The sequence below is a fragment of the Pygoscelis adeliae genome, unplaced genomic scaffold (genome assembly GCF_000699105.1).
Source record: "Pygoscelis adeliae isolate BGI_AS28 unplaced genomic scaffold, ASM69910v1 Scaffold286, whole genome shotgun sequence".
NCBI lineage: Eukaryota > Metazoa > Chordata > Aves > Sphenisciformes > Spheniscidae > Pygoscelis > Pygoscelis adeliae.
This window is the reverse complement of record NW_008825076.1, coordinates 660,837-670,816: the sequence shown is the minus strand read 5'-3', so window position 1 is coordinate 670,816 and position 9,980 is coordinate 660,837.

The window sequence follows — 9,980 nt, the reverse complement described above, 5'->3', positions numbered from 1 at the left end:
CGGGGGGGCTGCAACCAGGGACGTGGACTGGGGGGCGCCAACTAGGGCGCGCTAAACTGGGGGACGCCGACTGGGGCCATGGACCAGGAACACAAACTGGGGACGCTGACTCGGGGCATGGACCGAGCGTATGGATCAGAGTTACAGGCTGGGGGCATGAACCGTGGGGCACAGCCCTGGGGACATGGACTGGGGCAAAGCCTCGGTGCCCTGTCCCACCTTGCTCCTCATCTCTTGCCTCAGCCCCAGCAGTATTTGGCCCTCACAAGGGCCACCCTGCTACCTGCCAGGGTTTCCCCATGGAGGGAGGGGACCGCTAAAGCCTGCGGACTGCAACAGCTCCTCACCCTTCTGCCGTCACCTTAGGGTGCGAATGGAGGGGGCATCCTGGGGTTATCTTAACTTTTTAGGGGGAAGGAGGGATAGATAGCGTGAACTGTATTTATGTTGCTTATATAGACATTGGGAGGTGTCAGGAACCTATGGTTCAGAACCAGCTCGAACTAAGTGACACTGACTAGTACTTCTTGCTGATACCTAGCTGCCTTATTGTAGTTTTTATCAGTAGCTCTCAAAAGAGAGCTGGAGAAACTGAGGCAAAGCAGGTCCACGGCCCGCATCACTCAGTGGGGTGTTTGCAGAGCCAGGGTGGAAGGAGAGTGCCCAGGGCTCTGAGGCTGCCCAGCGTTGCTGTCCCATCTCCTTTGCTATAGGAATCGCACCGGGTAGCGGTGTGAGTAGGGAAGGAGGGATGCTGCAGGGCTGGAGGCAGCCGTGCAGCAGGCTTCATGCTGCAGGGCTGGGAGATGCAGGGGAGCCACGAGTGCCACCTGCACTGCTGCGGGTGATTCTCGGGGGGGACACCTTTGGTGCTGCATCCGAAAAGGCTTTGCGAGTAAGATATTTGTGTTTTTCTGTAGACGTGGGAAAACTGGTCTCCTGGTAAGGTTTGGGCTGTGGCATGTGTGTTAGGCTGCACATTAAGCAATCTGTGGCAAAATTCTGGAGACTGGAGGATTTTTGCACCTGTCCCATGTATGCAGCTCTCGTGCACGAGGAGGTCTGAGCCTTGGGTGGCAATCCACGGGGCAGTGAAGTCACTGGGAAATTTTGTGCCATTGACTTCAGTAGCGGCAGGATTTCACTCTTACATTCTGACTCAGACCCATTTGAGAATGACTTTGTTTACATCAGAAAATAAGTGATATTCGTACTTAGTGATTAGAGAATGATTCAGATGCTGTAAGGACACGAAGGTGGCATTTACTTCTGTCTGTATAGTGCTTGTCAGGTGAAACCTTGATGTTCAAGATAGCAAAATAAATCTCAATAATAATAATAATAAAAAAATAGAATGACCATTGCTTTATTTAATGACATCATATGTTAAAAGATAAAATCCTTTGGATTTAATCTCCCTTTTTTCTATTTTGCATTATTGGGTGAGTTCTTAAGAGGAATATACTAAGTGTTTGCCTCAAAGAGCAGAAAGCACATTGCACAACAGGTACTTAATTCCTTTGCAGATTCATAAGTACATAATTGTATTTGTACGTTCATTTACGGTAGCTGAACAAGTGACTTCAATTATATTTAATAGTATCTTGTTTGACTTGGGCACTTGTAAAATCGTGAGGTATGGTTAGAGGGTGAGGAGACGCACCGTATGCTCAGCGCAAGCTTGTGCCTGAACTGTGCAGTGGTTAATTGTGAGAATAAATCACAGATGAACCTGGCACTGCGCTGCGGGAAAGCCTTCGATCCAGGTGCCCTGCGTACTGGTAGAAATGAATACTGTTACACAGGCTGTGTAAAGATTTGGGTGTTCAGGAAAGGGATTTTCCCCACATGTACAGAAGAAAAAAAAGTCTCTGCTGGTGTAATGGTGCTGTTCACACCGCTCCACTCTTGCAGAGTGCTGGTAGCATGCTCCTGGGTGTGACCCTCGGAGGACCTCATGCACAGTCCAGTCTGATCAATGCTGTTTTATTAAAGAAAAACTGATGATGGGAAAGTGGAAGTGTTTGCAGCTGAGAGGATGAAGGAGCAGCGGGGCAGCTGTGGGCGGGGAAGCAGAGGCCCTGGTAGAACTGACACTGACTGGCCCGCTTGCGTTAGCGATCTGTTCTTCATTTTCCATGGGTGCTAAATGCATTATAGTTGGTAGCAGTGAGACTGGCCGGTACCTGCACTGGTGACTGTCAAAACCCTGATGCTCGCGTGGCTGTTAACCAGCGCAACGTTTCAAGCAAGCCCAACCGCAGCTTCACCAGGTTCTCCCTGAGTTTGGCATAGGGGTGAACCTGTAGCTGTGAGCTACCGTAAAAAATTGTATCTGTTCATGTTCAGGGGTCAGTGATTCATCTACAGTTTCAACACGAGATTGTCTCTCACTTGTTCAGCAAGAAAGGAAACTTGCTGTTGCATCAACAGGGGATTAAGTTCTGACGTCTGGAGCTTGCTTGAGCTGACCTCTGCAGCCTGAGCCGCAGGGGGCTGCAGGAGGGGAAGGGAACAGGTTACGCTTTTAACCGTGGTGTAAAAACACCAAGGTGGGGAATAGGCGAAGACTCGGCAGACGGGGGATCTGTGGTGGTGGAGTTTGGAAGTTATCCTGGCGCGTGATGGAAAACGTGTGCCCTCAGCTGCACCGCTCAGGTCGGATGGTTTATCCTAACACGGGACTCGAGTCCAGCTTCGTGCTCTCCTGCGCAGCCAGGTCGCGAAAGCTGCTGCAGGTGTTCAGCAAGCTCCCTCTCAGAAGGAATTCAACTGACTGGGCTGCTGCTGGTGTTACTGGGAGGCTGTCCCAGGCAGGGCACCCACGGAAAGCGGTCTGGGGCAGGAGGAGCTCCTGGGTGTGGTGCAGTCATCGTAGCAACCTTGATGCTACTAAGTACTTGCACATCTGGAGCACGGGAGAGTTGGATGGGCTGAAGAACCCCTCAAAACCCGGATGCTCGCGTGGCTGTTAACCAGCGCAACGTTTCAAGCGAGCCCGACCGCAGCTTCAGCAAGTTCTCCCTGAGTTTGGCATAGGGGTGAACCTGTAGCTGTGAGCTACCGTAAAAAATTGTATCTGTTCATGTTCAGGGGTCAGTGATTCATCTACAGTTTCAACACGAGATTGTCTCTCACTTGTTCAGCAAGAAAGGAAACTTGCTGTTGCATCAACAGGGGATTAAGTTCTGACGTCTGGAGCTTGCTTGAGCTGACCTCTGCAGCCTGAGCCGCAGGGGGCTGCAGGAGGGGAAGGGAACAGGTTACGCTTTTAACCGTGGTGTAAAAACACCAAGGTGGGGAATAGGCGAAGACTCGGCAGACGGGGGATCTGTGGTGGTGGAGTTTGGAAGTTATCCTGGCGCGTGATGGAAAACGTGTGCCCTCAGCTGCACCGCTCAGGTCGGATGGTTTATCCTAACACGGGACTCGAGTCCAGCTTCGTGCTCTCCTGCGCAGCCAGGTCGCGAAAGCTGCTGCAGGTGTTCAGCAAGCTCCCTCTCAGAAGGAATTCAACTGACTGGGCTGCTGCTGGTTTTTCTTGGGAGGCTGTCCCAGGCAGGGCACCCACGGAAAGCGGTCTGGGGCAGGAGGAGCTCCTGGGTGTGGTGCAGTCATCGTAGCAACCTTGATGCTACTAAGTACTTGCACATCTGGAGCACGGGAGAGTTGGATGGGCTGAAGAACCCCATGTTCCTGCTGGGGTGGTTGGTGTGGTACCTCACAGGGTGTTACAGAAACTGGTAGGAGATGAGAAGCAGTGAGGCTCAGCCCTTGCTAGTCTCAAGATGAGGTTTCCTTTGTGAGAAGGTGTCTTAGAGGTGTCTGTGGTACTTTCCTGCTCTGGGGATGCTAAAATCTGTTCCCACAACATGTCACCATTTGCCTTCTCCCCACTGGGATGCTCAGCAATTTTAATCTCCCAAGGGACTGGAGCCATGAAGAGCCACCTGAGCTTTGGCTTCAAGGGCAGTGTTTCACTTGGATGTGGAGACCAAGAAATCGTGACCTGAAGTTGATATAACAGAGAACCCCAAGTACGATGTGGCTTCTTGGATTAGTGTGTACTTCTGAGTGACACCCTGTGGTCTGGGTGCAATGGGTTTTCCAGTGAAACCTGCACCTAGGTGACATCTCCCTGGTGACAAAATCCTGTGAGAAAAATCATCCATCAAGTCTGGCCTTGCTTATTGCTGCTGAACTCCAGCATCCATACCTGCAAGCTGCTATTAAAGCCCTCATCAGCTGTCACCCTGCGGTGGTTCTCCAGATCTCTGTGTGTGTCCCTTCAGAGGGACAATGTCACTGGTGCTGACATTACATCGGCACCCTTTGTTCTTACTTGATGCCCTTTGGAGGTTGCAGTCGTGGAGAGGGAGACTTGCATAAGTGGTTTTGTCTGCAGTCTCCTTTCTCTTAAATAGAGAAATGAAATTTCTGCTTTGTGGGCAGGTTTGCTGAGACCTCAGGGTGTGCTTCCCAAACTGGGGCTGGAACAGTGACTCGTGTCCGTCACATAAAACAGGACAAGGAAATGCTCTGTGTGGAGCCGCTTCCCAGGAACCGGTTCTCTGCACAAGGGCCTGTGTGTCACCTCCTGCTTTGGTTGCTGCTGAAATGGCTGAATATTTGTCCTGTGAGTGGAAGTGCCTGCGACCCCCCTGCTCGGAGGGCTGTGAATGATTGCAAAGAGCTCGGGCAGGGCAGGAGGGGCTGGAGGAACTGTTCTGCTGGAAGGGGCATGGGGGGCACTTTTAATGAGCTGTGCAAAGAGCTTGTTCCAACAGCTTCTAATGAACTCAATGTCTACAGCCTCTTGGCTTGGTAACAGCTGAGGCAGCCAAATCTGCTAAAAGGAGCTCTGAGCAGGCAAATAGGGCCCAATGCCTTCAGAAAACAGACTTGACTTCCTCAGTGGCCATAGAGCAATTTAAAATTAACTTGGACGTAATGAGTCCTCCTGATTAGAACAAGGAGACTTTAAGAACTTCCAGAAGAAAAATGACATTGCTTGCACTTGAAAGCAAAGAACATGAACCGTCCACAAACGAAGGCATTGTGGGGAAAGGGGGTGATGCAAATGTAGGCGAGTGGGGTGGTGGGCTGGGAGCGGGGTGTCCTGGGAGGTGGAGGGGAGCTGGATCCTGGGCTGGAGGGCACAGCAGGAGCACGGGTGGGCAAAGAGGTGGCAGTCAGGAGAGCAGCCTGGCAGGTGAAATAAGTGATTGTAGCCTGATTATAGGTTTCATGCACAAAGTCCATCTCTGTTATCTATGTGCTTGGTGATTTAGAAAGGGCAGTTTCAGAAAACCGGAAGCAATGATCAGTTAAAAGGGATGAGCGGAAGAACTTCAATGAGGAAAGAGGGGTGATAACGGGAAGTAGGGTGACTACATTTACCACATGCACTGTGAGCGTAAGTCTGGAGAGAAGGCAAGCCTGGCGAAGAGCAAGCTGGCACAGAGAGGAAGCAAAAGCAGCAATACTTGGGGCAAAAGGGAAGTTGACAAGAGTCAATATTAGTTGGAAGCTAAGAGCCATAAAAAACATGAAAAGGGATGTGAAAGAATTGAGGAAGAAATCGCTGAGCAGGGTGCTGAGGGTGCTGAGGGTGCTGAGGGGTGTTTCGAGTGTGTGGCACAAAAGGAATCTGACCCTTGCTATTCTGTTGCCAGATGGACAATGCAGAAGAAGTTGTATTCAGTGAAGCATTTTTGTTCTGTACTCAGGAAAGTGCTCATAGTACGGTCCTATATCATAAGAAGTTGTCTGATAATGAAATATTTTTATTGTGACAGTAACTAAAGGGAAATTAAAATACTTGCATCCAACCCTGGCTACTTTAAAAACTACAGGTTTAGGCAACTTCCATACAAGAATTTTATAAGAGCTGCCTAAGGATTTTTGTGAAGCAATAAACCAGGTGCATTTTTACAAGCTCCAGAGTAGATGGAGATCACTGGGACCACTGGCTGCAGGTCAGGCTGATCTGGAGTCCCTCTTGGGAAGCAGATTCCAAAAAAAGGCCTTGAGATGGCAATATGTAATTAGTTGAACACGGCTACCAGACTGGCTACCCATAGCCAAGAGGGTTGATGTGATGTTTGTGTGTATGGACATGTGAAAGTTGAGCAAGAGCAGTGAGGACCTACCAGGCTGCTACTGGCCCTTCCAGTCTGGCTTCTACAGCTCAGAAATGGCTTTGACAAATTGGAGAAGTCTCAGAAAGAGTAAAGGACTGGAAAACAGGCCATGTGATGAAAGGCTGTGGGAGCGCAACCTATGTTTTTTCAAAGAATAAAAAGGCAAGGAGTAACTTGATCGCTACCCTGAACGCGCATCCATCACGAGCAGAGTTTGGGTAGGGGTGGCCTGGGCTAAGGCATAAAGGAGGACCATGTGAGAAGATGCAGAGGATTGAAGCTGGCGGATTCAGATTATCACAACATAATTTTAACAGAGAGATTAATTAATCGTAGGAACGACTTACTAAACTTGTGGTGGGTTCAGCATCACTGAAAATGTTTCTTTTTTTCTAATCAAATGTGGTGGATCTATCTTAAAAACAAAACCAAACCCTGATGCTGAGATGGAGGTTCAAAAGGGGAGCCCTGTTAACCTCACACAGGGTGTCAAATGATCACACTGTGCTGTTTAGCTTCACAGTCCATGAATGTTTGAAGATGTAGGATCTGTTGCTGCCTCCAAGAGAAGGTGTGAGCCTCAGACCCCTGAGCCGGGGAGGATTTTCTCTAAGATGCTCATTTCATTTCTGTCATTAGTTTCCTACGTGATCTTGGTCAATTTGCCCACTTTCTCTGAGCTTCAGGTGTCCCGTTTGTAAAATAGAGAAAATGATTCTGTTTTTCTGCCAACTACAAAATACTGCAAGGAGTTTAAATAAAAGTGTTTAATAAGCTTTATGTCTTTTTAGCATAACTCCAGAGCAAAATATCTTCCCTGCAGCTCTTACAGCTTGTGCCCCTGTGTTACTGGCCCCTTCCTAGCCACTTTGCAAATACCTAGTGGGAGCAAAACAACTCTGCTGGCAGGAAGGCTGATAAACAGGGCTTGGTTTATGTCCAGATTACATAATGTTTGCAGGAGAAATTAGAATCATATATCCATCGCATTGGAGAACAGGCAGTGGGACCGAGATGGCTGGTAGCACGGTCACAGCTGCAAAGTGAGAAGTTTGCGAGCGAGATGCTAAAAGCCACCGGTACTTTTTTGTACTGAGTAGTTCTGCATATCACAGATGGGATGATCCTTTGTGATGGTAGTGGGATAAAAGGGCTGGAAAAGCTCCAGTTCCAGCCAAAATATCTCTTGGTGTTGGGATTGAGGTCCTGGAGGGGTCCTGTCACCTGTCTGCCACTCGTTTGCCTAGTCATAGGGCAGAAGGGTGATGGGAAGAGCCTGTGTGGGGGTGATGAGGCTGTGATGACCATGTAACATGCAAAGGTTGATGGAGAAAAACCAAAGCTTGGCAGTGCCAAGGCAGGGCTTCTTCGAGTGCTGGGTCTGCCTGGTGGGGAGGCTGTGGGCACTGGGCAGGCAGCACTGGGCTGCCCAGGAGCTGCCTGGGGCTGGTGGAGTACAAGGTCCAGCTGAAGCTTCTGATGTCCCCTGAAAGGTTGGCGGTGGGGACTGGTGGCTCGTGCATGCCCATGCCTCGGTGCTACGCCTGGGCGAGCCAGTTTGCCTTATCTGACCCACATTCCCTGCCAGCACCTCCTTTCCCTGGGGCACCTCATCTGTCCTTCCAGGAGATCTCCTGCTCTCTCCAGCTGTCCTGCCCACGGGAGACTACCCTGTGGCTTGGCTTCCTCTGCCGTAGCTCAGCAGGTCCCCCACCGTGGAAAATCCCCGGTGCTTTCAGTGCAGTGAAGACGGGATCTGTGTCTGGAGGGGCAGAGGTCGTTCCCAAAGCTCTTGAGCAACAGGAAGGAGAGCTGCTGTAGTCCAGAGCCACCAGGCACTTCCCTGGAAATCATTAAATGGTTATAAAATTAACCCAATCACGAGACCCATTTTAAAGTTCGTATGTGCTACCATTTTTCTTCCTGAACTTTGATAGACTTATTTGAAAAAAATAAAAACAAAGCTGCAGGGAGGTGAGAGAAGTAGGAGACTGACAGTGATGCAGCAGAGGGATCGAAGGATAAAGATCATGTGGGGGAGATGGTGCTGCACGCAACGGTGTGGACAGCCATGGCCATCTCCCTAAAAGACCAGTCTTCTGACATTTGTTAGCGTTTATTGTTTGCATACTAATCAAACTTGCTGGGCACTGGAAGCATTAATTCATTAACATTTGCAAGATATCTTGAAACCAAAAACCTTTCAATTTTATTTAGAGTTTGGTTCAATTTTGTTAATGGTTTTAATCTTTCTTTATTCTGGGGAGTGCTTGCTCCAAATCTAAGTTATTCTGAAGTGGTCTTGTTCCTTTTTTGCTCAATGTTTATCTTATCTTAAGTGAAAAACTTGTTTAATATAGGTGCAATTTCTCCTCTTTTTGGGTAGAATAAGTTGGATAAACGATACTACAGCTTTCTTTTTAAACTGTTTTGCTGCTGATCCATATAGGTTTCAAAATTTTGGGAAAACCCCAAAATACAGTAATTTTCTGCCCTGTTTCAGTTTTACCCTTGGCTTTTGATCTTGCAATGAAGATTAGTTATTAGATTCATGCTGTGTTTCATTGCAATGTTTTCCAGAACTTTTTCCATACACCAGAGAATAAATATCCCTTACCTATAATTAGTTTTCTAAATCGTACTTCATCTATTTCATCAAGTCAATTAAAGCCTTCACTGATGTGCTCTTATATCAACGCATTGTTAACTGTTTTCAGTTGCTCTACCCCTGTAGGAGGCAAAGTGTCTTTATATTGAAGTTGACTTTGGTGCAACTTCCCTTGCAGAAAACTGAAGAATATTTTGCCAGTGGGACAAAAAAATTATTTATATGGCCTTTAGAGATCAAATGGAAAAGGGCTTAATGAGAGCAAAGCTATTTCTTTGCTGTATAAAAAGAGCCAGAGTAAAGAGAAATTATCAGTTGCCACGGGAATGAAATCGCTAATCTAGTGTGCAAACATTTTAAAACATGATTCTTTATTTTTGCAAAATTTAGCACTGCCAGGTTTGTTGCTCTGGTCCTGCTGGTTTGGAGGGAGCGAAGCCATGGGGAGCTCACGGGAACTGCCAGGTGCCAGGGCTGAGCCCTGGGAACGTAAAGGGTTTACTTCACAGTACCTTGTATGTCACGTTACCAGGATCTAAAATTAGGACTGCAAATGTCTTTAAATCCAGATCTTGGGAACCTCACATGAAGTGGTGGCTCCTCTGTGATTAATGTATTAAAAAGTCAAAGCAAATTACTCTCAGTTCTGCGATATTCATGTTTCCACGTGCACTGAAGCACGGGAGCTTTACTAGCAGAACTGCTTGTGAAATGCAAAGCTTAAGTGCTAAAAGCAAATCAGAAATTCTGTCATTCTTGCCACTTTTCAAACACTCACTACAGATGTATTGAACGATAAATCTGTATTGGTTTCAATTCACGTGGCTTTATGCACCCAGCAGGGTGTGAGGGTAGATTCTGCTCTTTGGCTTTCTCAATAACCATGGTCATTTTTTATCCTCAGTTTGTGGGTGTGTTACTGGGTTGGTGTCTGCTCTAGGAGCCTGGGGACAACCACATTCAGCTAAGGCCTGGAGTGAATTTTTTGCAGGTGGCCAGGCAAGTTGTGGCTCCACCGTACCTGCTCTGGTGCCTTGCTGCACACTCAAATGCTGCAGCTGAGACCACATGTCGTGGTTTAACCTCGGTTGGCAACTGAGCACCACACAGCCGCTCGCTCACTCCCCCCCCCGTGGGATGGGGGAGAGAATCGGAAGGGGAAAAGGGAGAAAACTCGTGGGTTGAGATAAAGACAGTTTAATAGGTAAAGCAAAAGCTGCGCATGCAAG